The sequence below is a fragment of the Peromyscus leucopus genome, chromosome 18 (genome assembly GCF_004664715.2).
Source record: "Peromyscus leucopus breed LL Stock chromosome 18, UCI_PerLeu_2.1, whole genome shotgun sequence".
In the NCBI taxonomy this organism is placed as follows: domain Eukaryota; kingdom Metazoa; phylum Chordata; class Mammalia; order Rodentia; family Cricetidae; genus Peromyscus; species Peromyscus leucopus.
The window spans coordinates 27,377,019-27,404,744 of NC_051078.1; the positions used below are offsets into that span (position 1 = coordinate 27,377,019).

Genomic DNA, 27,726 nt, shown 5'->3' on the forward strand with positions numbered 1-27,726 from the left:
AGGAGTAAAAGCTAGATCTAACAAACGTCAATCCCACTTTAACTATGTTCTGCATTTGAAGGATATGGAAATTTTGTCATTCCAGAGGTGGTGGAAAATACCTTTAATCCCAACGCTAGGAAGGCAGACTCAGGTATAGCCAGCCTAGTCTACATAATGAGTTCTAACCAGCCGGGGCTATGGAGTTTCTCACCATTTTGTCAAGGAATGATGCAAAACATTCCTAATCAATTTTCAAGACAGATACAGCTGCACTTTCCACACAGCTGGGTACAATGTGAGGTAAGGTCTTTGATTACTATTTCAACAATAGCTATTAGTAAAGTCAGACTGAAAATTGGGACTGGCCCAAGGATTTCAGTACTAACATGATTATTTATTGCTTAGAACTTGGCTCTGCATGGTCCCAGTTCAATGACAATTCAAGACCCCAGGAAGATACTGTACAGCTGACTTGATTTGCCAAAGAAATTTGAAAACTTGTTTAAAGCTATTTAAATGCATTCTTGCTACTTTTTGGCAGTGCTAGGTAGAACTTGGCTCATCATGGAGCTGGGGTAATCAAAGAGTGAGCAAATGATAATTTAGGTCCTTAGGCAAACATACAAGCTTTGAAGCTACAGTATTTCTAATTGCATGCCTAATGGCTGATTGACATGATTCTGAGGTTAGACAATTACCTCAAAGTACTATCCTAGTCGTTGATTGTTTACCAGTGACCTTCCATTTCTCCAAATAGAACTCTCATTCACAGACTGACAGTGATCTGCCAGAGTTCAGGATGTATCTTTCTACAATGTAGATTTTACTCAGAATTAAAGGAAAATACTTCGTATTTACTTGAATGTGTACTATACTTATGTGCTGTAAATATATGCTTTATTTCTATGTAGTAGATGCACACACATACATATATATTCTTCTAAGACTTAAGACTGTCCTTCCCTCTTCTGCCTGCTGTGGGAGAGGAAGGGTAAAGGAAGGATTGGGAAGTGTAGAGAAACTTCCAAAGCACTGCCCTAAATTATGGCCACTTTTATGGAGTGATCTTCTCTCTTAGGCCTGCTCATAACTGTCAGCTTACTTACTAAAGGTCAGCTCACAATTCATCCTCCCCAACTTTCCTACATTTTGAGGAAAATCTCTTTTGTGGCTCCATTGACTTTCTTCAATGACCTTACTTTACATTGGTCATTTACTAAAGTTTCACCTTCTCACTAAATTGTGAGCCTCAAAACAACATCTGCCAGATTCTTTAGCTGCCTAGTGCTATGCATAGTGTTTGATTAAAACAAGTACTCGGTGAATTATTGATAAATGGATGGGTGGGTGATAAGATGAACAAACAGGAAAAGTACATCCATTCATCAATGTCCGCCTACCTCAGCAAGATTCTGAACTACTTTCCTAATGTTCTATTTGAGACATCTGCATATAGGAGTTGCTGTTCACTGTGTTGTTTTCAACTTATATGTCAGCTATGACCTAATTTTAATATGGAAAAAATTCAATGTAATCAACTTCATTAAAAACCTCAGGAAGCTCTTACAAATAAAGTGTTTAAATGAAATCAAACAAATTGTAATACAGGTATTTTCTCACTCTTACTAAGGACATCTCCAAAAATTCTTTGGCTAGTGTCATATCTTAAGATGAAAAATTGAATACTTTTTCTAAAATCAGGAACAAAACAAGGATGTCTACTCTCCTCACTTCTAGTTAATGTTATACTGGAAGTACTAGCCAATAATATAAGAAAAAAAGCAACTAATTTTGAAAGGAAATGATACTGTCTTTATATGTAGACAGGATGATCATCTTTGTAAGTAATTAGAAAGTTACAAAGCAATAACTACTTCACAGGATGCAAGGTAACTATTAAAATCAATCCATATTCCATATCAAGCATGCCATATAATCTGCCACTCAGATTCATCCATGCCCCATTTTCTTACTGTTTTATTGTCCTCAGAGCTGTGCTTTATGTGATGTAGGATCTTTTGACATGCTGATATAATTATTTAAATTTTTCCTTCATAATAATTCCAATTAAAGAATTAAATAAACTGCTTAAAACTCAAAATAATCATATTCTTATATAGTAATAATAAATAATCACAAATTTTCAAACATTGTAATAAATATCAAAATTTTGCAACATTAAAATTTCAATTTTCTCAAACTAAAACTTAAGTGGACAAATGACCCAGAATATCTAAAGCAACTTTGACAAAAAGGAAAAAGTTGACATACTTAGGCTGTCTGATTTCATGGTGTGTTAGAAAGTTATAATAGGACTCTTTCCAGGCGTTTGAAGTATCAGAAGCAAGGGCATGGTGGGTCCTCAGGAGCAAAATATTGGATCTCCCTGAGTCTTCTGATAGGACCTGTGATCAGCTGTGCTGACAATACAGGAGCCACAAATTTGTATATTATCTCTGTGAAGGAAATCAAGGGACGACAGAACTGACTTCTGCCTGCTGTTGTGGACAACATGATGATGGCCACAGTTAAGAAAGACAAACCAGAACTATGCAAAAAGGTCCATCCAGTGATGGTAATTCAACAACGAAAGTCATATTGAACAAAAGATGGGTGTTTTATTTTGAAGATAATGCAGGGGTCATGGTAAACAATAAAGGCGAGATGAAAGGTTCTGCTATCACAGGTCCAGTTTAAAAGGAATGTGCAGACTTGTAGTGTAGCTGGAGTTTCTGGCCCCTACAGTTCCACAGCCCACTTTATAAATAATCACTCAGAAACTCATATTAATTAAATTGCTTGGCCATTAGCTCAGGCTAATATTGACTAGCTCTTACATCTTAAATTAACCCATTTCTCTTCATCTATAAGTTGCCACGTGGCTCATGGCTTACTGGTACTTTACATGTTGCTTGTCATGACGGCAGCATCTCCCTCCCTCAGCCTTCCACTTCCCAGAATTCTTCTCTCTCCTTGTCCTGTCTGTAATTCCTGGCTGGCTACTGGCCAATCAGCACTTTAGTTATCAATCAATCATCCACAGCACTTGTGGCCAGGATTGCATCCAATGCAGGCAGCATTGCATGATTCTCCAGTGTATTTGTAAAATATATTCATTAAAAAGTCAAAAAAAAGTTATAATAATCAAGACTGTGTTAACAAAAAAGGAGAGAAGGGGGCACAAAATCTCACCCTGAAACAAGAAGCTATTTGCAATTGCTTCATGTTGGGAGGTGGAAAATCAGTTTTCTTCAATGAAATGACACTGGATATATCAGCCACACTTCAGGGCAGAGCTGTGCTCAGAAGTAGAGAGCCAACGCAAATCAGACACCATGTTTTTTAGTGTTTTTTTTTCCTTTTTATTTTTTTAAGAGAGGAAAAGATCATGGAGTTGGGGAGGGAGAGAAGGGGGAGGATTTGGAAGGAATTTGGGGACAGAAAGAATATGATAAAAATAAAATGTATGAAATTGTCAAAGAAAGAAAAAAATCAAAATACATAATATAGATGAGAATAAAGTATTTGCCTAGCACATATCTGGCTCATATAAAGATTATTGAATGAAGTATTAAAACTGGAGTAATAAATAGATATCTCAGTATTTAAAAATGAGTAAAAGGTTTGCACAGACATTTCTCCAAAGAAATGTATGAAAAGATGTCCAGCACATTAGTCTTTGGGGAAATGCAAACTAAAACAACATTGAAAGGCTGAAGAGATGGCTCCATTGTAAAGTGCTTGCCATGCAGTCACGAGGGTCTGAGTCACAGCCCCAGCACCTATATAAATTCTAGCAGCATATGCTAGATCTGTTGAAGAACCTCCACACTGATTTCCACAGTAGATGTACCAGTTTGCACTCCCACCAGCAGTAAATAAGTGTTCCTGTTTACCCACATCAACATCAGCATTTGTTATCATTTGTTTTGCTTTGGGTTCGTTTGGGAGTTGGGTTTGGGTTTGGTCTCTGTCTTAGCCATTCTGACTGGGGTAAGATAGAATTTCAAGATAGTTTTAATTTGCCTCTCCCCAATGGCTAAGGATGTTGAAAAATTTTAAAAAATATTTCTCAACCATTGTATTGCTTCTTTTCAGAACTCTTTGTTTATTTCCATGCCACAATGATTAATTATGTTGTTTGTTTCTTCGTGGTTTTGTGTGTGTTTATTTTTCAGTTCTTTGCTTATTCTAGACACTAACCCTCTGTCAGATGTATAGCTGGCAAAGATTTTTCCCATTTTGTAGACTGACTATGCATTCAGATGTGTCAGAGTCCAGTGTTGGGCTTCAGCCCCGACCTATTGAAGGGTCCCTTGAAGGAGGGATGAGGAATTGAGAAATGCTAGATAGAAATATAGATGAAGAAAAGACAGACACAAGATACCGAAGATCAGCAGCCTCGAGTTTATTTCTGGTGTTTTTGTTTTGTTTTGTTTGTTTTGTTTTGTTTTTATTTTTGTTTTGTGAGACAGGCTTTCTCAGTGTAGCTTTGCGCCTTTCCTGGATCTCACCCAGGCTGGCCTCAAACTCACAGAAATCCACCAGCCTCTGCCTCCTGAGTGCTGGGATTAAAGGCGTGTGCCACTACTTCCTGGCTTGGAGTTTATTTCTAATGGGCTTTTTATACACTAGCCAGGAGAGAGGTAAAAGACCTCCTGTTTTCCAAGATCAAACCACAATGTACAACCAAGTGTAGACCCTTCAAAACACCTGGCCAAACGCCCCACAGCAAAGCATCTTGTGGTTAGACCTTGAAGTAGAAGGCACTTGGTAACCACACCTTTGCACCCTGTTATGCAGCCTTGGAGAGCAACGTCAACTCTGACTCTCTGACCTTGAGTCAAACCACAAGTTGGAATCTTTGTGGCCTCCCACACAGATGATGATGTCCTTTGCTGTACTGAAACTTTTCAGTTTCATGAGGTCCCATTTTTCAGTTGTTGGTATCATTGCCTTGCTACAAAGTATCCTATTCAGAAAGTTCTTTCCTGAGCCTAACAGATTCAGGATATCAGGTCTTCCATTCAATTTTTTGATCCATTTGTAGTTGAGTTTTGTGCAGGTGAGAGATAAAGATCTAATTTCATTCTTCTACATGTAGCTATCCAGTTTGACCAGCCCTGCATACTTAAGATTCTTTTATTCCCCAGTGTGTATTTTGGCCACTTTGTCAAAAATCAGGTGTCTGTAGGAACATGGGCTTATATTAGGGTCCTCAATTCTGTTCCCTTAATCAGTGTGTTTGTTCTGATGTCAGTATAATGCTGTTTTGATTACTATGGCTATGTAATATAACTTGAAATCAGGGATGTGATACCTCCAGCAATGTTTTTTTGTTAAAGCTTGTATTGTCTATTTTGACCCTCTCTGTTTCCATATGAATTTTTGAGATTGCTTTTTCAATTTCTCTGAATAATTGCATTGGAATTTTACTGAGTACTGCATTTAGTCTGTACATTGGTTTTCTTGTGATAGACATTTCATGATATTAATACTATCAATGCACGAGCACAGGAGGTCTTTCTGTCTTCTGTTATTTTTTTCAATTTTTCAATGTCTTAAAATTTTTATTGTTTAAATTTATTCCCAAATAATTATTGAGGCTATTGTGAATTAGATTGCTACCCTGATTTCTTTAGTAGTTTATGTTCATCATTGGTATATAAGAAGGTACTCCAGCTGTCACACTCCTGGCATACTCTCAAAGGACTCTTTATCCCACTACAGAGATACTTAATCTTCCATATTTATTGTTACTCCATTCACAATAGCCAGGAAATGGAAATAACATAATTGTTCATCACCTGATGAATGGACAATGAAAATATAGTAGATATACATAATCCAGTGTGTGCTGGTTGGATTTTTTGTCAACTTGATACAAACCTGGATCATTTGGGAAAAGCAAAACTTTAATTAAGAAAATGCCTCCATCATATTGGCTTGTGGGCATGTCTATGGAGCATTTTATTGACTAATGATTGATGTGGATAGAAGACCTGACCCACTGTCAGCAGGGACACCCCTGGACAGGCAGTCATGGGTTGTATAAAAAGCAGGTGAACAAACCATGGGCAACAAGTCAATAAATAGAATTACTCATGGTCCATGGGCTATGCTTCAGTTTCTGCCTCCAGGTTCCTGCTTTGCGTTCCTGCCCTGACTTCCTTTCATGATGCACTGTAAACTGTAAAGTAAAATAAACTCTTTCCCTCTGAGGTTGCTTTTGGTCATGATGTTTATCACAGCAATAAAAGAAAGCTAAGAAGAATTATTCAGCTATAAAGAAAATGAAATTATAAAATTTGCAGGTAAATGGATGTAGCTGAAAAATATTCTATGTGAGATAACCCAGACAACCATATAACAGAACAACAGCCTAACATATGTAGATTCAAGGTTTGAGATGTGTGTCCAAATTCGAGTACCCATAGAAGCCAGAAAACTAGTACGGAGCCAAGGGTGATGATTTCTAGGGAAGAGGGATAGAAATAGGTGGTATGAAAGTCTAAATTGGAGATCTCCATTGGGTCCCTCACCTCAGAGATCAGGGAACCCTGCAGGAGGCAAGATTCTAGGAGTCAGGGGGGATGGAGGACACAGGAGAACATGTCCCACTGAATCAACTAAGGCTCACAGGGACTCACAGAGACTGAAGCAGCAAGCATAGAGCTTACATGGGCCTGCACCAGGTCCTCTGGGTATATGTTACGGCTATTAGCTTGTGTCTTTGTAGAACTCTAACAGTATGAGTGGGGCCTACTCTGACTCTTTTGCCTGCTCTTGAACTCTTTTCCTCCTATTGGGTTGCCTCGTCCAGCTTTGATATGATGGGTTTTGCCTTGACTTATTGTACTTTGTTTTGCCCTGTCTGGCTGATATCTATTAGAGGCCTGCTCTTTCTGAAGGGAAATGGAGAGAGAGTGGATCTGAAGGAGAGGGATGTGGAGGGAGCTGGGAGGAGTGGAGGGAGGGAAGACTGTGCTTGGGAGTATTGTATGAGAGAAGAATCTATTTTCAATTTTAAAAAGTTTTGCTGGAAAAAAGGAAGGGGAATAATGGAGCAGGAAAGATTAAATGAAGATAGAGATAGATCATAAAAGGGATTGCTAACACTAAAGGCTTTTGAAAATGACATATGGAAGCCTACTACTCTAGAAGCTTCCTAAAATACATATGCATACATATATAAAAAGAGTTGTGTATAACATGGGACAATATCTGTCTCTCAGACACCATAGCTATTCAACACAAAGCCCTCTTTTTTGAGTTGCCAGTGAAGTCATATAGACTCCTCCAAGCACTGTAGGCTATTGTGTTGCTCTTGCTTACTTTCCAGAAGTTGATGGTAAGACCCTATTGCTGAATACTGCATAGAGAAACCAATCTACCTACTACTAGCTTTCGTAGTTCTGGCAGGTTATATGTACTCTTAAGCTAGCTTTGTAAGATAAGATTAAAAATGCAATTATGTTTCCAGTATTATAAAAATACTAGCAAGATTATTAAAGTATTTAATTTTTATAATGAACTTATGCTATCAGCATGAAAATGTCTTTTAAGAATATTGTATAATAAAGCAAGGCCATGTTTAATATATTTAAATAACATTTTTCTAAGCACTTAAATTATGTACTAATCTAGAGAAGAGTTATTAAAAATAAATGATATTCACTGGATGTGATTAGAAATCATTTCTTTATGATCAAAGTTAATAGTGACAGAGGGATTATGTGCTTTATTGTAACAATTTTACCAGTCCACATGGAAGAAAACACATGTGGTAATTCTAAGAGGGCAGCAACAGTGGAGTACAAGTAAAAAACTGCACATAATGCATTGTGTTCCTGTGACCTGCCCTACTCACCTATAGATAGGAAGGAACAGCAATGAATTACTTTGCACTGTCATTATTTATTGCTCTGATGACTTTGGAGGATAATGACAGTGAGTGTAATCAAAATGATTTTAATTTGAAAGGCTGTGGTCCAAAGGAGAAACAAGTATTTATTAGATGGAAATTAGGTAAGAAATTTTAATCTCATACGTGTCCCATTAGTTTTTAATAGTCCATATAACAGTAGCTTTTGTTTCTGTCCACCTGAACTCACAACAATTGTGGAAGCATGCACAAGACCTGTGTATTCACAAACTGAACCAAATATCAACAGGGAGAGAGGAGGTGGGCAAGAAGTCCCAATCCTAGCTGGGAAGCTATTTGCAATTAGAAACTGCTCAGAGTGGGTGGGACAGTTTTCTCTTGTCTAGCTCCTGGTAGGTCAACCATGCTGCCATGGAAAAAGATGCATTCATAGACACACAGAATGCCTAATGGACTTAAAGGTAAAAAATGGACAAAGTTGGATGGATACATTTTGCAAGGAGTTGGAGCCTAGGTTTGTGAATGTGATGAAAAGTCATTGGAGGACATTCTCACAGAACTAGTAAACTATAAAAGGTCAGCAATTTACATCAGGACCAACACACATATGAACTCACAGACTGGACATAGCACAGGTGCTGCCCAGGTCTGAGTCTAATGGGGTGCCAGATCTGAAAGACAGAAGTGAACAAAACCACCCCATCTCTAACCCAGAGGCTAAATCCTGTTGATAATCACTTGCAAATGAAAATTAATTTTCTCGAATGGGATCTTACAGTTCTACAAACCTCTGTTAAGGGCATAGCAGACCCATGCCCAGCAGTAGACAGTCCTAGAAAGTGAACTCAATGACAACTTTAGAGGTGATTTACTTGTAATGCTTTGCCGGAGCTTTTTTTTTTCAAATGCCTTACAGGGGTTTTGTGTATATATTATGGTTTTCAATTTTGTGTTTTCATGGAATTCCTGTATGAGAATTGTGTGTCTATGTGTCTACATGTGTTTCTTGTGCTTTTTCTTTGTCTGTTTTTTTTTTTTGTGTGTGTTTATTTGTCTAGTCCTATTCTGGTTTATTTGTTTTGTTTTGTCATTTTTTTAATTAGTTACATGCTGGCTTGTTTTCTAAAAAGAGAAAAAGAATGTGTATGGATTTGGATGAGAAAGGAGGTGAGAAATATCTGGGAGGAGTTGAAAGAGGGGAAGTCATAATTAGAATTTATGGTCCAAAATAAAAACTATTTTCAATAGAAGAAAAACAGATAGGAACAATACAAAATAACTTGACATAATAGGAGAGTGACTTCTTCAGAGAAGGGAAGTGGTTGGTATGGGTAATAAGGGAAACAGAAAGGATGGAGCATTGAGAAGATAACTAGATTGTATTATATGTATAAAACTGTCAAAAATTAAATTAATAGTAGTATAAAAATTATATAGACATTCATTATAAATCAGTTCTCAAATATTCAGGGAGAAAGTTTTTAATATAACAATTTATTAAGATTAGGAACCAATGACTAAGAGCATTTGGGGGCAGGAACAGTGGAAGTTACATATTCCAATGATAACTGACATCTGGCAGCAACATGTCTGTCTGAAGTTTTGCACTTCTGCCATGAAAACAGTGTGCAAATCCGTGTGTTATTCAGTTGCTCAGTTCCAACAACAACAATAAAACCCTGAAAGATAATGCTAACTGTTAAAGAAATTGAAGGAAAAAAATTAAGCACAATCCTAATTGTTTCAGTCTTAACAATTAAAACCTGGGTGATGGGTGATGGTAAACTGTATGCTATGAATTGGTTGCCCTGATTGGTTGGTAAATTAAATGCTGATTGGCCAGTAGCCAAGCAGGAAGTATAGGCAGGATAAGCAGACAAGGAGCAGCATGTAATGGCATATAGGTAAAGCCATGGAAACAAGTGGCGACATACAGATTAACAGAAATGGGCTGAGTTTAAGTGTAAGAGCTAATCAATAGTAAGCCTGAGCTAATGGCTCAGCAATTTTATTTAATATAAGCCTCTGTGTGTTTACTTGGGTCTGACCAGCTGCTGACCAGGCAGGACATAGGAAAACATTTATATACAGACCAGAGAAGCAGAGCAGAAGCCACTAGAAAGAACATTTATGAATCCTCAGACTGAATGGGGGCCAAGATCCTGTCTCCACCCACCTTATATACCTGTCTCCACCTCCTTAGTGCTGGGATTAAAGGCATGTACTACTACCAGGCTCTGTTTCTCTTTTAGACTGCTTCAATCTCCTGTAGCCCAGGGTGGCCTTGAACTCCTGATCTTCTTGCTTCCTCCTCCCAAGTGCTGGGATTAAAGGTTTGTGCCACCACTGCCTTGCCTCTATGATTAACTATTTAGCTCCACCCTCTGATCTCCAGGCAAGCTTTAGTTGTCAGAACAGGAACAAAATATACAACAAAAAATGTGGTCTAAACAAACCAGGGCAGTTCTCCTGAAACATGACTGAGCTGTCCTAAAGCATACCAATTGCTGATCATGACTACAGGTTATGTCTTATGAGACCTGGTCCAGAGGGAAGACAACTGAAATGTTTCTTTTATATCTTCATTAAAAAAAATATTTTAATTCTTGAAGCTTCATGTCACCAGAGAAAGGGGACATTCTCCAGCTCATTACAGTTTGTGAAACATACTGTCTAGGGTACCTTGCCAAGTCAGAGCTGTTATAGCAGTGGAATATTTCGGGATTCTTTCTTCAGGGCAAGTGTTTCCATTGGAAGCACTGTGTTTCAGAGGTTTGCACTTTCTGAGAATGCTTTTTACAAGGTAATACCATGTGAACCACAGCACAATTAAAAACAAACAAACAAACAAATACATACTAGAGTACAACCAGAAGTCAGGATTCCTAATTCTTCAAATGTCACTAACCAGGTTTCTTCATTTTTACAATGAAGGTCCAGGTTACATAATTTCTAAGGTCATGTTACCTTGAAAAATCCCATTATTTTTTCAGGATTGCTGTGTGTGTTTGTTCTCTCAGAAGGATGATTTCTTTGACTAACAGGAAATAAAGTAAAAGTTTACACTACAAAAAAAACTGGTAGACACAGCACATTTGTCTTACTGTATTTCTTCAGAGACAATCTGAAGTGTATCTATTTGTCAAATGTGAGATTTCCTTAATAGGAGTTTAATGTGAACACATATCAACCACAGTTTAGGCATCTTCAGGGAAAAAAAAAAGAAAATAAACTTATCACAGTTGTAAGTGGTGAATCATATATTGTTACTTTCAGAACAAAATTACCCAGCAGAATGTCATATATTATATTAAAACCTTGATATCGGAAATAATACAAAAATTTCATTAAGAGTTCTCTTCAAAAAATAACATCCTTTATATATAATATTTTATTATATATAATAAATATATTATGATCCTAATAACAATGGTGTAGGAGAAATTGAGCAAGGCTTTCTATTATCCCAAAAGTAATTTGGATCATTCCACAGTAAAATAATTATGACATGTTTTATTTATTTATATATTCTCCTGGTTGGGCATTTTAAAAACTGTTCAAAAGGTTATTTCTGATCTTAAGCATAAGAGCCACAAGTCAATTTTAGGATAACTGCTTTCAAAGAGCATGTGCTACAATTATATTTTGATAATTGTATTTATTATATAAAGAATGAAATTCCACTTTCAACTTACTCCAGAATGAGTTCGGTGTCTCATTCTTTGTGACCTCTCCTTTGTGCCTTCCGTTGTTTCTGTCACTCGACTGAAAAGCTCCATGACATTGTAAATTCATGCTAATTTCATTGTCAATGATTGCATTGAATGCTTAACCCACTTTTTTTTTCTGAGTGTTTCATTGTTCATTAATTTTTAGTGTCACTGACATAGTAATTGGGCATTTTGTATGTTCATTAACTAATGACTTCACCTCACTGCCCCCCCCCCACTGAGCTCAATCCTCTAATTGATGGACAAATAGAAAATGATCATACTCTTATTTGGCTTGATAGTGTTAGACAACATACATTCATTTTAATGACTAGCTTGACTCACTTTACTGACTCTATGTAAAATTTTCTTCATGTTTAAGTGGTTGTCGGCCTCCAAATCCATTTCCTGACTTCCTGATCTATCTTGACAATAATAATACGCCACACATACTGACACAGAAGTCCTATGTACTTCAGCAACTTATTAATACAAAAAAAAAAATGGCAGTAACACCAAGCTGGTATGTTGGTATGCATATACTATGCCATCTTTTCTGAAAACGTTGATAGCTTTTCTTTAAGGAAACATGGTCAAAAAGAGGAGATGTTATCTTTTAAAAAACATCACCTTAGATGGGATGGCCAAACACCCTAATTGTCGTGCTAGAAACCCCGTTCAATGACTGAGGGAACTGGATGCAGAGATCCACGGCTAGGCCCCGGGTGGAGCTCCAGGAGTCCAATTAGTGAGAAAGAGGATGGTTTATATGAGCGAGAATTATTGAGACCAAGGTTGGATAAAGCACAGGGACAAATAGCCAAACGAATGGAAACACATGAACTATGAACCAATGGCTGAGGGGCCCCCAACTGGATCAGGCCCTGTGAATAGGTGAGACAGTTGATTGGCTTGATCTGTTTGGGAGGCAACAAGGCAGTGAGTGGGACCAGGTCCTGTGCTCATTGCATGAGTTGGCTGTTTGAAACCTGGGGCTTATGCAGGGACACTTGACTCAGCCTAGAAGGAGGGGATTGGACCTGCCTGGACTGAGTCTACCAGGTTGATCTCAGTCCTTGGGGGAGGCTTTGCCCTGGAGGAGATAGAAATGGGGGGTAGGTTGAGGGGAAAGGGAGGGTGCACGAGGGGGGAGAACAAGGGAATCCGTGGCTGATATGTAGAACTGAATTGTACTGTAAAATAAAATAAAATTAAATTTAAAAAAATCACCTTAGTATGAGTACCCTACAGGGTGGCTGAATGTGTCTCTGGTCCTCTGATGCCCTTTATGTCACAGTCTTTGAAGAGATGATGGAGAAATGCTTTCTATCAATCATCAGTCACATAGATGAATTTACATCCACATAAAACAATTGAAAACTAGTAATGGTCACAACCCCACAAGACTCTACTACATTTTCAACTCATGCACCAAATAGTTGAAAAGATATGCTATGCATTAATAAGTATAATTTCTTCATTTTGTAAAAAAAAAAATGCAGTAATTACTCAGTTGAACAAAAACAGAACCAGTTAGCAATGAGCATTAATGAAGTGCATGGCAGAAGAGTCACACAGGTAAATAAGCACATTTGAGGTGTCGGCAGATCTGAGGCTGTCATCATAATGTTCCTTCCTAAGTCTTCCTGCTCAGGAACATAGCCGCTTCATTATTTTTCTTGTTCATCATTCTCATGCTTAGATGACTTAATTCCCTTATAGTTTATGAGACTATGATTCTCTGGATGGTCTAAACTTGTAAAAATCTAAAAAAGGAGATTGTTGTTTTATCACCTGTTCATCACCTATTTTCTCACAGTGATGGGGAGAATGGGTATTCCACAAGCATTAAATAAAAAATATACTGCTGAGTGAGAGAAGTGGTAAGGGAGACAAGTTTGCTTTCTAATGAGCTAGTTAGGAACTACGGCATTGTGTGAATTAAGTTCAAGGAGATGATTAGATAAATGAAGGAGTGAATTTGGTTGCCTGAGCAGGCCTGCACAAGACTGCCTGTTGACCAGTTCCTTCCTTATAATGCTACGTTGTTTTCTTTTTATTCTATAATTTCAAAGATGAAAATTATTAAAAATTCGTGATTATTGTTATATGGACTTTTCAAACTTATTTACTAGCACTTAAGGTTTTAGCAATATAAGGTAACAGTTTCTGTTATTTCTAATGAATAGTCTACAAAATCAAGTTTAACATGACTATGTATTCATACAGAAAATCAAATTTTGGGCATCTTTGTAGAAGAAAGTAAAGGAAACCAGTAAGTTCAAAAAATGAGATATTGAGAGTTCAGTAAAATATAACGAGCATACACATAGAAAGCTTTTGAATGTTTGATTACATTTTAATTAACTATGTATTTTATAAAATCTATATTTGATATGATTAAGTTTTATTTATTGGAAACTGCATAATTTGTTCTTGTTTATGTTCCATATGCACAACACCATATCATAATGTAAACATATGTATAGGATTAAATTATATGGTAGGTGAATAAAAGAAATATCTTTATCTTAGCTTTTGTATATATTATATATATGTGTATATATATACACATATATACACACAGTATGTATAGTATGTGGTACATAGTATATACATGGATAATATATATGTGTGTGTATATACTTATATATACATATATACATACATAGATATTTCAAAATATTCATATATTTCTTTTCTTCTATCCCACTACTTGAGTATATTAATTCTTTGGAGGAGAAATCTATGCTTACTGATTCACTGTTTCTCTGTATTTTTAAGTATTTCATTTATGTTCTGAACTATTGATCATCTTATATATGTTTGCAAAAATTACTCATCTTTGTATCATTTAAACTCTTATTCATAAATGCTATCATACTCATTATAAAACAGTCTACCATTTTATACCTATAAATTACATTGTCACAATTTTGCCTTGGAAGTGTTTCTCTTTTGCCAAGCTCCCTGGCTTGAATTTATTTAATCAAACTGTCTCTAACTTTGAACAGCATATAATTCAAACAATTTCTTTTCATATGTGGTATAGCTGATATCATTTCTTTTATATAATATATTTCATTTTATATTTAAAGTAAATATATATATATATATGAATAAAGAATATGGGAAGAATAGGTTATATTTAGGAACATCACTTATTGAAAAAAAGATGTCATGAATTTGAAGGAGAGGAGAGGGGTATATTGGAGGGTTTGGAGGTAGGAAAAGAAAGGGAGAAATGTTTTAATTAAATCATACTTTTAAAAATAGAAGGATATAATATGAACTTTTTTTCTGCATTCATTGTAGGGATGTCTCCTCTGAACAAGTTTTATTAAGTTTTCTTTAGCTATACAAATATGACTCTACATTCTACACAGACACAGTATTTTGTCTGTTTAGTGTTAAAACAAATTTGGAGTCGCCTCATTGTTAATAACCATTTCTTACACATAGTATTTTTCTTTTTTTTAATAAAGAACATTTTTTCATTCACTCAACGATCTTCCTCTTCCCTCCTCCTGCTCCCCCAGCCTCCTCCTCTGAAACCACTCTCCACTCCCCCCACAAGAAGGCAAGGCCTCCCATGTGTAAGCACATTCAGTAGAGGTAAGTCCAAGCCCTTCCCCTGCCTCAAGGCTTCATGAAGTATGCCAACATAGATGGTAGACTCCAAAAAGCCCACTCATGCACCAGGGATTCGTTCTGATTCTACTGCCAGGGCTCCCCAGCCAAGTAGATCAAGCTATATAACTGCCATGCAGAGGGCCTAGTCCAGTCCCAAGCAGGATCCACAGCCATTGTTCCAACTTTCCTGAGTAGAATCCCTCTTCTCTCTCTTTAACTGGACTCCTGGAGCTCTGCCTAGTGTTTGGCTGTTGATCTCTGCATCTGCTTCATCACTCACTGGAGAAAAGCTCTCACTCAGGATGATATTTTCTTTTTTTTTTTTTACCATATTTTTTAAATTTATTTTACAATACTATTCAGTTCTGCATAATAGCCACAGATTCCCTTGCTCTCTCCCTTCCTGCCCCTCTCCACTTTCCCCCAGCCCACCCCCCATTCCCACCTCCTCCAGATCAAGGTCTCCCCCGAGGAATGGAATCTACCTAGTAGACTCAGTCCAGGCAGGTCCAGTCCCCTCCTCCCAGATTGAGCCAAGCGTCGCTGCATAAGTCCCAGGTTTCAAACAGCTAACTCATGCAAGGAGCCCAGGACCTGGTACCACTGCCTAGATGCCTCCCAAACAGATCAAGCCAATCAACTGTCTCACCTATTCAGAGGGCCTGATCCAGTTGGGGGCCCCTCAGCCTTTGGTTCATAGTTCATGTGTTTCCATTCATTTGGTTATTTGTCCCTGTGCTTTATCCAACCTTGGTTTCAACAATTCTCGCTCATATAGACCCTCCTCTTTCTCACTAATTAGACTCCCAGCGTTCCACCAGGGGCCTAGCAAAGCGACAGCCTACAGAATGGGAAAAGATCTTCACCAACCCCTCATGTGACAGGACTGATATCCAGAATATATAAGGAACTCAAGAAATTAGACATCAAAATGACCAACAGTCCAATTGAGAAATGGGCTTTAGAACTAAACAGAGAATTCTCAACAGAGGAAACTCAAATGGCTGAAAGACATTTAAGGAATTGCTCAACATCCCTAATCATCAGGGAAATGCATATCAAAACAACTCTGAGATACCACCTTACGCCTGTCATAATGGCTAAGATCAAAAACACTGAAGACACTTTATGCTGAAGAGGATGTGGAACTAGGGGAACTCTCTTCCACTGCTGGTGGGAATGCAAGCTTGTACAACCACTTTGAAAATCAATATGGCACTTTCTTAGAAAACTGGGAATCAATCTCCCCCAAGATCCAGCTATACCACTCCTGGGCCTATACCCAAGAAATGCTCAATCATACCACAAGAGCACTTGCTCAGCTATGTTCATATCAGCATTGTTTGTAATAGCCAAAACCTGGAAACAACCTAGATGCCCTTCAACTGAAGAATGGATAAATAAATTATGACACATATACACAATGGAATACTACTTAGCAGAGAAAAACAATGACATCATGAAGTTTGCAGACAAATGGATGGATCTAGAAAAAAATCATCCTGAGTGAGGTAACCCAGACTCAGAAAGACAAATATGGTATGTACTCACTCATAGGAAGATGCTAGATGTGGAACAAGGATGACTGGACTGTTACTCACATCACCAGTGAGGCTACCTGGAAAACGGGACCCCAAGAAAGACACGGAGAAATGGATGAGATCTACACGAACAGTCTGGACATGAGTGGGAGCAATGAGGGGCGAGGGCCGAGGGAAAGAGAGTGGGAGATCCTAGCTGGATCAAGAAAAGAGAGGGAGAACAAGGAATAGGAGACCATGGTAAATGAAGACCACATGAGAAAAGGAAGAAACAAAGAGCTAAAGAGGCCCACAGAAATCCACAAAGATACCCCCACAATAGACTGCTGGCAATGTTCGAGAGACAGCCGGGACTGACCTACTCTGGTGATGGGATGGCCAAACACCCTAGTAGTAGTGCCATAAACCCCATCCAAGGACTGAGGAATCTGGATGCAGGATGATATTTTCTTGTTCCATCCATTTGGCTGCAAATTTCATGGTGTCATTGTTTTTCTCTGCTGAGTAGTACTCCATTGTGTATATGTACCACATTTTCCTAATCCATTCTTCAGTTGAGGGGTATCTAGGTTGTTTCCAGGTTCTGGCTATTACAAACAATGCTGATATGAACATAGCTGAGCATGTGTCTCTGTGGTATGATTGAGCATTCCTTGGATGTATGCCCAAGAGTGGCATAGTGGGTCTTGAGGAAGACTGATTCTCAATATCCTGAGAACAATCACTGATTTCCAAAGTGGCTGTACAAGTTCTCACTCCCACCAGCATTGGAGGACTGTTTCCCTTGCTCCACATCCTCTCCAACATAGGCTGTCTTTGGTGCTTTTGATCTTAGCCATTCTGACAGGTGTACGATGGTATCCCAGAGTTGTTTTGATTTGCATTTCTCTGATGACTAAGGACGCTGAGCAATTCCTTAAATGTCTTTTGGCCATTTGAAATTATTCCTTTGAGAATTCATCTGGAGGTTTTTCTAATTTAGTTTTTAGTGGGGCTGAGTAAATCTTCAAATAGTTATCATATTCCAGATATAGGAGGGATGCATTATCTGAATTTTTCAATGTGATAATTATCTGAAGATTGGCTCCAGTCTAATGAAAATATTTTGATGAGTGATGGTTACTCTTGAACCTCAAATAAAGGCACTTATTGTCTTGGTGTTCATACTTGTCTTTCAGGACTTTTCTCTCATACTTCTGTAAATACTCTCCTCATGTTTCTAGACTCCAGTGTTGTGAAGAGAATTCTAACACAAGTATGACTGTGTTTTTTTTTTTTTTTTTTTTTTTTTTTTTGGTTTTTTGAGACAGGGTTTCTCTGTGTAGCTTTGCGCCTTTCCTGGAACTCGCTTTGGAGACCAGGCTGGCCTCGAACTCACAGAGATCCGCCTGCCTCTGCCTCCCGAGTGCTGGGATTAAAGGCGTTGCTTCACCATCGCCCGGCAATATGACTGTGTTTTACTGAATAATGGGTTTTACTTTAAGTCCATCCTGTTCTGGATGGCCCTATTGACATCTAAACACTTAATCCTGAATGTTGATTGAACAGTCAAAGTCATGTATTTGTTTAAGATTTCCATATATGATTATTAGTAAAATAAAAACAGTAATTAGTTCTCACTCTGGTCATTGTCATCATCTTCAACAATGGCAACAGAAGCAGCTGCATCTATTGATACTTTTTGTTAAATGTGGTCATGAGAATGTCTGCCTTCCTACATTTCTCCTAAAATCTATGTTTCTCAGCCTAGTGGCCCCAAATGGACTATTAAATTCAACATCAAAACATAAAACCATTGGTGATATCACAACTCACATGATTTACTTGTTGGAAGGATTCATAAAAAATTAAACATATGTCTCACATTTTTGTAAAATTTCATATGAAGAATAAAGAAATTGAATATTTATATATATGTGTGTGTGTGTGTGTTAAAAGTAAACAACTTAGTGTAATTTAAGATGCTCAGTCTAAAATATTATAAATATTGGTGAGTCAGTAATAACAATTTCTGAAAATAATGCTGTCTCTGCTATGTATTTAAAAAGTCTTTGAGATGGAAAGAATAAGTGCAATAACAGATATATCTTGAAAACAGGTATTTATCACGAGTTATGTCAGTGAAGCAAAACCCACAAAACTTTAAAGTGTAATTGCTGAAATTTTTAACATGGGTATTGTTATGGGTTGTTACCATTTCTTCCACTGACTCCACCATTTAAAAAATTCCATGGGGATCCTCTGGATATTTTTGTTTTAATTCATTTTGGTAAAATGAGACAAGTATAATAGAAGGCAGACATAAAATGACTAATCAGGCAGCGAGTATTTAACTGTAAATGACAGTGTCTCTAGAGTATTAGACCTTGGCCTGAGATGGCTAAAAATCTTAGGCAAGCAAGAAATAGCAGTCTCAGAGAAGGACTGAAAAATTGAAACCCAGCTTTATGACATTGGTTTTACTTTATGCCCCTCCACTGAAAGGTGGCACAACTATAGAATTGTGGAGGAAAATGAAAAATTACATTCCTCGACACAAAGGTATGCTTCTGTTTATTTCTCCCCTCAACAGAGAGTCCTTGAAATAGATCTCAAAGTTTCTGTGCTGCTGTAGAAGCATCATGGAGTCTGTGAGCACCTGCCCCTGGCATTTGGCAGACACACAGAGACATTATAAGAGAGAAACTAGCCTGCCTTTATCTAATAATAGCTCCCCAGAGAGAATCCCAAAGGCACTAAGCCATACACTCTCTAATATCACAGACAGGATTAGAAATTGTCTTTCTTTTTTAACTTCATCCTCTGAAGTGAAAAGTAAGTACAGCACTTTCTGTCACCCTGTAGTAATCCTTGGGTCTTTATTCTTCTTCGATATATGACAGGATGGAAATACATAGGAAAACTGTCAAAAAGTCTAATGGCCCTTTCCTTGCAGACCATCGTTCTGTCAGGTAATCACACAAGCCCTCCATGCTCAAATAAAAAAGAGTCAATGTAAGGCTATGAGCAAAACATTTTTCGTTGCCAGTTGGGATGGAAAAGCAGAGGTCAGATGATATGATCACTCAGCACTCCTTGTTAGGTAATAATACTTCAAAACATCTGGGAAGAAGATTGAGTCAATTACACTGATTTTACTGTTTTACCTTTAGATAATTTCCCATACTCAACATTAATGTGATCAGTGTTGAGAGAATGAATAAAATATGAAAATTCCTGGGAAATTTTAGCACTGGTTCATCTAAACTCCTTTGCAGTTAACTCGTTTTTCATTTCTTTTCAAGACTGTTCACCTGATGTTAACTTTAAGAGTTACGCTTCAGGATTTACCAAGCAATCCAAAGCTGCAGTCTGTAGGTCACATTTATCTGAGAATAGATGTGAGTCTAGACTGACCCAAAATTATAGACTTAAAACATTATCAGGGTGTTATTTTAAATTTATTTTTACAACTAAAAAGTAAGTTTCTTGGATATAAACTTTGTAGATAATAATATATGTCTCAATGTCAAAGGGATATCTGTAGCAGATGATCATGTTTTTATCATTATGATTACCTTAACTATGTATTATACTTATTTACTACGTGCTTGTGGGTCATGGGAGCTGAAATTATGTAGGAGGTTTATGCTTGTTCCTTTGATGCACCATTTAATGTTGTCCAGTAACTATATTAAAAACCATGTAAACTTTGTCTCGATCCCTACTTTTGTTTACTTCATAACAAAAAAGAAATCCACATGTCCCTTCAAAGTAATCCCTCAGCACTCTCTGTTCCCATTAAAAAGCTAACTTTTCCCTCTCACATTGTATTATGATGTATTTTATGTCTCTCAGGAATATGAATCTCCTTCACTATGATCTTTTCTTTACCATCATATACTTAAAATATTCTCATTATTCTTTGCCAAACCTTAAGTTTATGAAAACAGTCCTTTATCTTTTTGCCTATGGCTGTCTAATAAGTATGTTTCCATAACACTGTTTACTGACTAGCTTCTGGAATTTCCTGTAGTCAACAATTATCAATATCCATTCTTCTTTTTTTTTTTCTGAAAAAATGCATTTACAGTTGACTATCATGAAACAACCCATGTATCTATTTAGGAATCACATGACTACTATGTCTTATTTATTAGGAAACTATTTCTGAAGTAAGCTGAACTTTGTCTTATAGATTACACACAAACTTTTGCAATAATGATGTGTAATATATGGGCAATACCACAAAAGGAACGCTTTTGAATGAAAATGGTCCAAAGAAGGTCATAAGTTCAAATAGTTAGTCTCAAGTTGGTAGAACCTTTTGGAAAGGATTCAGAGGTGTGGTCTTTTTGGAGGAAGTGAGGAAGTATATCACCCGAGACACATTATAATGTTCACAAAATTCTGTCACTCTTAGTGCACATTCTCTTTTTCCTGTTTGTGGATCAAGGTATGAACTCTCACCCATTCCTTCATCATGCCTTTGCTCTGGCATCATGGACTCTAACCCTTTGAATCCATAAGCCCAATTGTTCATGTTATCTTCTCACAGCAATAGAAAACTAATGAATATACCTGATGTTAGTTCTAGTGAGAAGTTCTTATATTCCATAACAAGATTATTTATGCTTTTAAATAATGGATCAACTCAATTAATATGGAAGCACTACATTTAATTTAACTAGTACTTACTGATATTAGGCAACAGTTTTGCAGAATGATATGAAAATTACTCTTTAATAATACAATTCCTGCCTATATAGCTATAAGATACTGGTTGGAATAGATTGAATGGACAAATGGATAGAGAAGTGATTTTGATCGATAATATCAAATTGTCCCTCATAGAGATTGTTCAAAGTTAAAGCACTATTTACCTTAAAGTAGCATTTAGCAGATTTCATTGCTACAAACTAGATCCCAGGACAAAATGTAACTATTTACTGTTAGTCAAATGTTTTCTGGATCTTGCTTTTTTAATCATAGTGAAGTTTAAAATTATGTTTTCATCAGCCAAATAAATTAAATAATACATAGAAATGTTTGGATGAGAAAAATGCTAAAATTAAAAACAGGACTAGAAATTATGCCATTTCTGCTTGTCATGGTTCCATATATTTCACTTCCGTATTTATCATAGGCATTTAGTACTTAGTGAAGAAAGAAATGCTGTAAGTGCATTAAAGCATTGTTCATTCATTGAAAATTAGTCTAACATTTTCCTTATTAAGAGTATTTTTTGGTGAAATTGCATGTAAAATAGTTTTGTACAATAGAAAACTCCAGGTACATATCAAAAGAGAACTAATCTCTGAAGTGCGTGCATTATCTATCCTATTATGGCATCTTCCTCCTGGAAACACCTTTGTGTTTTTCAACAGCTAACATTTCATTTCCAAAATCTAATCACAAGAAGTTGATAGAACAGAGAGTAGCAGTTGGATCACTTTGAACTTCCTCTAATGAGAAGACCACCTACCCGAACTACACTTCATTTCAGTTGGTATAGTTCCTTTCTGTACTTTCCAAATGCCTGTAAATTTACAAACACATTGCCTAAGAGAAGCTTCATATGGGCAACAGCTCTACTTTTCCATGTTCAATGAGTTGTGCGGGTGTTGTCCTTAGTTTTGGGGCCCCACTGTCATCAGTTTGTGGAGACCAATCCACTGTCTTGGAAACAGACTGGGTGGTTTGATGAGTTCCATGCGACCCTCTTGGTTAACAACTCAATTGAATACAACCCAGTCCAGATACTGAAAGCCATGGTTGGCACTAAGAGATGGTCAGGAGTCATCACCCCTATTCTAGTGCCTTTGGTGCAAGGAGGTACTCTTCAGGCTACTAAATGAGAAACATAAAGACCAAACCAGCCACAAAAACTTTTGACCTATTAAAAAAACTTTCTAGAGTAGCCAATGAATGTCTCATTTGACTAAGGCCCACTACATGAAATGGAACCCATACTGGACTCTGCTTGGTTGACCAAAGACAGAAGACCAAGTATCCAAGAGACATAGGGTAAAACCAATACTACTGGTCTAAAAAAGAAAACCAATAACCAAAAAAGCTAACAATAAAATGACTCCTAATGATGTTCTACTATACCAAGAGATTTAGTCATCATTAGGGAAGTTTCATCCTTCGCAGACTGGGATGGATTCAGAGACCCATAGTCAGACATTACAGAGAGAGAGAGAGAGAGAGAGAGAGAGAGAGAGAGAGAGAGAGAGAGAGAGAGAGAATGAATCTTTGGAACATACAGCTCCAAATGGGATATTTTCATCAAATACCTCCCCTCATAGCTATGTGAACCTCTTGGAATAGAAGGTAAAAAGAATGTAAGAGCCAGAGGAAATGTAAGACACCAGGAGAACAAGCCCTCTAAATCAAATGAACAGGGTTCATATGAACTTACAGACTGAAACAGCAAGCACAGGGCCTACATGGTCTATCCCAGGTCCTCTGTGTATACATTATAGCTATAGGCTTAGTATTTTTATGGACCACTTAAGTATGTGAATGAGTTGGTCTCTGATTCTTGTGCCTTCTATTGGGGCTTTTTTCCTTCTGGTGAATTGCCTCATCCAACCTCAATGTGATAGCTTTTGTTTTACCTTATTATATTTTATTTTGTCATGTGTGGTTGTTATCTTTTAGAAGCCTTCCATTTTCTACTAAGAGACAGAAACGGATAGGATCAGGGGTGAAGTGGTGGGAAGGAGGAACTGGGAAGAGTAAAGAAAGGGGAAAATTAACCAGGATATATTATATGAGAAATTATATATTTTAATTGAAGAAAATAAAGAAATATATAGGAGGGCTACTGATTTTTTATGTAATTGCAAATTTATATACTTCATAAACAAAAACTCCAAACTGCTTGCAAGAGAATAAATGCCTAAATGTTAAAAAAAAGAAATATAAATAATGCATAAGCTCTATATTATAGCATTTGCTAAAAAGATATTATTATTAAAAGTTTGATATTATTATTATTATTATTATTATTATTATTATTATTATTATTGGTTTTTCATGACAGGGTTTCTCTGTGTAGCTTTGTGCCTTTCCTGGAACTCACTTTGGAGACCAGGCTGGCCTTGAACTCACAGATATCCTCCTGGCTCTGCCTCCCAGTGCTGGGATTAAAGACGTGTGCCACCACCACCCAGCTAGTTTAAAATTATTTTTATGGACCTCTATTTCTCCTTCTCAGGGTCCTTCAGAGAGGCAAGGATGGGCGATGGGGTTCTTTTCTGAGTTTTAATAATGAGGCATGAGCAGTGTGATGTAATGTTAAAATTGCTGTTTTATTTTGTTTCTTTCTATCATTTATGCTGTTCGGAACTTTCCTAAAATGATTAGTTATATCACGTTCTATGAAGAAAATTTTGATGCAGCTACTTGGAAGGCTACTTTAAGTTCCAACTACTGAGATATGTGGTTGCGTGTCAGTGGTGCCAGTTCTAGCACAGTCACAGAATGTGGCATTTTTGAGAGCTGGTCATTTGGTTTATTTCCCTTTTACACTGTGACTGGCCAGAGGCAGATACTGTGTATTGTACATGTTTGTATATATTTTGTAAGCCACACAGATTTACGTGACATGGTAAGTTCTCATTTTTCCTCCACATCATGGACTTGTGACTAATTTCTCCAAAACTAAGTCATATTTTTACAGTTAAAAAGGAATTTGCTTTCTGTTTTGTATACATCATTTTGCTATATTTAAATTTATAACATTCATTACTTGGTTTCTTATGAATAAAAGCAACTTCATTCACATTTATGTGAAACACATGTAAAATCTATATATGAAAAATTTTTTTTCAGCTAAATAACAGTTACCTATAAACATCTTTTTTTGAAAAAATAATGAATACATGTGTTAATAAAAGGTATGATCCCACTGGCTGGTAGCCCAGTACCAAGTGGTCAGCTATGATATGGTGTACAAACAAGCAACAAGAAACAGGTTCATGCTGGTGATGCTAGCAATGTGTTGCTCTGATTGATTAATAAATAAAATGCTGATTGGCCAGTATCCAGGAAGAAAGTATAGGCGGGACAAGCAGAGAAGAGAATTCTGGGAACAGGAAGGCTGAATTAGAAGTCACCAGCCAGACACAGAGGAAGCGAGATGTAAAATTACTGGTAAGCCACAAGTCACATGGCAAGTTATAGATTAATAGAAATGGGTTAATTTAAGATATAAGAACTAGACAGCAAGAAGCCTGAGCCATTAGGCCAAACAGTTTAAATAATATAAGCATCTGTGTGTTTATGTGAGTCTGAGTGGCTGCTGGTCTGGGCAGGACTGGAGATAACTCCAGTTACAGATTCAGAAGACTGGGTTCATACAATGTTGTATGTACTCATATATATGTACATACATATAGTAAACAATAATAATCAAAGAAAAAATTTCACTGAATTTGAGAGGCAGGGGACACAAAAGTGGTTAAATGGAGAGGACGTAAGAAGTTTTAGTGGGATAAAAAAAGTAAAAGGGGGAGATATAATTATATTTTAATTGAAAAATACACAAACACTAAAATGTTTCTTTCTGATGAGTTTTGTCCTCACTAGAATTATTTAGAAACTCATCTAGCCTTTAATGAAATACTACTTTTAAATGAATTTCTGGTCAACTATAATTTTCAGGTACATCTGAATTATCTACTTCTTTAGAAATAATTTTGATTAATCAAAAATATATTTATTCATAATTTTTGTGCTACAACTGTCCCTACATAGCCTAGTGAAAACTTTTATAACTTACTCAAGTTCACAATAAATTAATACCTAAATCTATTGATATTTTAAGATCATTTCACATATCTAAAGATAAAATATTTACTTTTTTTTGCTTTCATTCTTGTTTTATTTTTCTTATATACCTTCTTTTAAGTTTTAATTCTTAGCTATTCAATAGTTTGGATGAATTGCAAGTCTTTGAATTTAAAAAAAATTGTAATTTATTACTTATGAATTTGTTTTCATGGTATCAGTATCACATTCAAACTCAGAATTTACATGGCTTTTATCCTTCAAATATTTATAGTATCTAAACTATGGGAACTTTTTTTCCTTCCAGATAATTCTTAATTTTATTTGTGTCTTTTTCCAGAACTTTCAAAAGTTTCTATACTTCAATATATAATTTCCTTATGGACAAAATTATGGACAAATTTCATAACTGTTTCATTAGGTTTAAACACCACTATTTTGTATCAGCCAAGTTATGATGATAATTTGCTATTCATTATATTAATATGATAAAAATATTAAGTAAATTTTTATAATATATTTAATGTTAATTATTACCTAAATACTATGTTCAAAACTGGTAAGAATTTCTATGTTGCTGGCCCCAGCATTTATTGCCTTTTTTCTACATTAAGATCGCTGTACCCCAAGACAAACTGGTCCATCTCCCCTTCTATCTTTTTACTTTGTTCTCTCAGACCTCTAACAATGAACATTCAACCTTCAGGTTCAGTGAAATGGAAGGTGAGAGAAATTTTAAATACAACATGGTAATTATTTTGATATATACTAACTGTGGTATTTTTTGCTGTCAGCCTCTCTTTCTATATATTTTTATGATAGATAAACATAGATTTTCTTAAGTTTAGACTTTATTTTTCATCTCAAGGCATCAATTCCCCTGATATCATGCATATTACAGACATCTAGGTAAAACTGATCAGATAAAAAGTTGTTAATGTTTTTATGTTTCTTTCTAGACTTAAGGATTTATAATGATGCAAATTCTACAGTTGGATTTCAATAGAGACAAAGGGGAAAGATTCATTATTTCTAGATAATTGCCACATAGATAATTTTATGACTGTCCTTAAGATGTTTGCATCTGTTGTAAACTACATTGTAAAAATTTAGATATTTTCATTCATTTGATGAGAACTGTTGACCTGGAAGTGTATTTGTGTTAGTGCTTATATTTGCGTTCATCTTTCAACTAAAATGTAAAAAAAAAATTTAATCTGTTTTTCACTTCATAAAACACTCTAAACTTTTAATCTGCAGTTCATTAAAGCATATAAACATTTATTATTTATTCTGAAAGATGTGATGATGTGATCATTACTTCTAGATACTTGAATTTTGGTTAGTGTGGTAAAGGAAATGACTTCATGAACTTGGCTAAGATAAACTTCATAAGGAAAAAAAATTACATGTGAATATTGATAATTCATTGTCACACTTTAATTACCTAAAGGATTTTGTTTTAGTGGAAGTTAAAAGAGGGCAAGATCTTTCCCCTTGTAGACTTTTAGAATGGTGCAATTTTACTTCAGATGGCCCTTGAAATACAGCAGGGCAGGAACTGTGAGAGTAACTGTGTGTTATTGTGACCACATAGCTGACAGAACAATTTAAGAGAAGGATTTCTTTGGATCATAGTTTGAGGTCATGGAATTTCACCACTTCATGGAAGATGAAATACAGTTCAGCGTGGAAGATGCAAAAGAATGGGACACATTACATCTGGACATACTAGGAACAGGACACAAAGAATGCTGGTGATCAGCTGTCTGTCTTCATTTTCCATCTAATTATTCATTCTGGTACTCTAGACCATGGGATAGCACCACTCATGTCCGGGTGGGTTTTCCATACTCAGTTAACCCTTTCTAGAATCACTCCCACAGGTACACCAAGATATGTATCCTGTAAGCCAACAGTTCTCAATCTTCCCAATGCTTCAACCATTGAACACATTTCCAGTCCTCTAATAATGGAAATTCTGGGTTCCTAGCTTCAAATATTATGCCCTTTTTTAGGTCTCAGTGCATCTAGGCATCTTTGCCACACATGGCGTCACCTTCAGTGGCTTTCTACAGTCTTGGCATGAGCTTCAATGATGCTATAAGTCTTGCACATTGTGTGTCTGTTGTTCAGCACCAGATGGATGCTGCTATTAATATGTGCTGTCAATTCAAGATCCATAAAGGCTTTGGTA

The 27,726-nt window shown here is 36.4% G+C and overlaps 1 long non-coding RNA gene across 1 annotated transcript in view; it reads right to left on the minus strand.

The window, feature by feature from the left end:
- LOC114707281 overlaps positions 1-27,726 on the minus strand; it is a 663,922-nt gene that overhangs the window by 48,735 nt on the left and 587,461 nt on the right. The window lies entirely within an intron of this gene.